A 2317-nucleotide genomic window follows, 5' to 3' on the forward strand; every position below is an offset into this window, starting at 1 on the left:
CGGTTCAAAATGTTTTTCAGTTTGTCTTTACTGGATGTGCCTCTTAATTTGATTTAAGACAACCTCTGAAAACTCTGAATGAGGTATTGCCCATTTTGAAAAGAAAGATTTTAAAAATGTAGAAATTAACATTGTAATGTTAAGTAAATGCACAGATAGAGGTCTGGTTTGTTCATTCTTCAAAGTATGAGGTTTATAAAGGCAATCAAGCGCTTGGAGAGACAATGTCAGGGTCTGTCTCTGCTGACATTGGCCTTAGCACTACCTTGTGGACAAATTACTGTACAGCTACCTTGTAAGTACACCTTCAAATTCTGCAAGCTAAGTTTTAAAGTGTCCCTCCACTCAATGTGTTACTTCACCGTCACTGTCCAGAATGATGAATGTACAGTGTTTGCAAGTAGACTTATTCAAAGCAGAGTATTTTTATATGACTTATAATGTGTGGAGGGCATCTTTACAGATCACAGAGGCACATTTCTGAAACACATTTATGTATATATATATATATATCAAAACTAATAATTAATAATAATTGTTATTAAGATTAAAAGATATAACTCACCTACTCTAAAGCTGATCCCAGTCACTGTGATATTTGAACATGAGCCTCCGAGCCATGCGAGTGGATACCCACCAGTTATTCTCAGTATCATGCTTTGAATTGAATGGGACTCATCAAAACTGTGCACTGATGCAAGGTTTCCACCACGGGACTGACAACTTTTCTACAGAGGCAAGAAGAACAGAGAAAGGGGAGTTATGTGGAGCCACATAAAGGACATATTACATATCAAGTGATACAAAAACTCCCAATTAGAAAAAAAATGCTGATTAACAACATTTGTAAGTCTATACCAGCAGAATTAAAATAGTGTAGAAGCTTTCTGCACTGAAACCAAGACTAAGACAGACATGCTGTGCACTGAGCTAACATGTCACACACTAAGGTCAGGCCAGATTCTGGTATTTAGCCTGTCACTTGCATGAAATTGACAAAAAAGCAGTTCAGCTCAGTTCATTAAGCAGATTGACATCACCTGGACTCTTTCATCCTTCAACTCTACTGAGTTCTGCCCTAAGCAGAGCTCGAACTCACAACCTTTGGATCTAAAAGGAATTCAGAAATGACATGAGCGTAACCCATTGGACTACTCACACATGCTATGTGAGTGGGTATCAAACACACAACCTTGTCATCTAAGGTGAAGCTGATCAAAGAACAGTGTTCTAAACCACTGAGCCAACAGACATTCACAAAAATGAGAGGAAAAAATCTCTTTTTTGATGATGAAAATGTATTTGTCTCAAACTAGAGCTTGAAGCCCAGAGATTTGTACATCAATAGTGAAAGCGAGACTAGTTTAACATGAGAATGAATGATATGTGTAAAAAGTGTTTGAAGGAAGAGAGAATCTGTAAGTTTAAGAAAACAGAGTGAGAGGTGACACACATCCTGCAGACTGTATTGCAGTCAATGAGAACATGACAGGGACTCTCTATCAATTGAGGTTCTGATCTCAAAAACTATACGTCCTATGTGAAATGTATTCACATTTTGAGAGAGAGGAGGCTTGTGGCAACATACTGAGGCAAGATAGGTGCGTGAGGAGTTAAAATTAAAAGTGAGTTAAAAACCCCTGACTTTGGGCTTAAATTGCTGAAAAACTACAAAAGATATCACTAAACAATCTGATAACTTTGAAAGTTCAAAGTTTTGTGAACATTTTACAGTTTGAATGGCGTCTGTACGATAAGGGACATCCGAGCAGTTGAGTGTCAAAGTGACCAAGGTTCCAACTCGGTTGGATGGTTCGTCCCATAGACTGCCATTATAAATTTTAATGTTTTAAAAAATTATATAAAATCGCTGAAACATGTTACATTTCAGAAAAATACAAGCACACACCTGCTGAGTGAGTTGCACTGGTTGACAGTTGAATGGTTTTTATAGCACAAAGTATGCAGCAGTTGAAACGCGGCACAAAACGTGCTGGTATAGACGGAGAAGACGGAATAAGAATAAAGAGTGAGAAGAACAACACAATAATAACTATTATTAAGACTAAAGGATATAACTCTCAGAAAAAAAATCTTCTGCTCTCAATTTGATCTCAGTCAGTGTGATATTTGAAAATGAGAGCAGATCATGATCTTGCAAGTATTTGGCCAAACCTTCACCAATATGCTTTTATAATAAGCTTTGTTGTTCTCTGATGATGTTTCTCAGTACAGTCATCCTTATACACACTCATGCATTTCAAAATTAACTGCTTCTGCCTATTTCATCCTTTAGATGGCGCATCAAGCCTGACTT

This window comes from Thunnus maccoyii, chromosome 22, assembly GCF_910596095.1.
Source record: "Thunnus maccoyii chromosome 22, fThuMac1.1, whole genome shotgun sequence".
Taxonomy (NCBI): Eukaryota; Metazoa; Chordata; class Actinopteri; order Scombriformes; family Scombridae; genus Thunnus; species Thunnus maccoyii.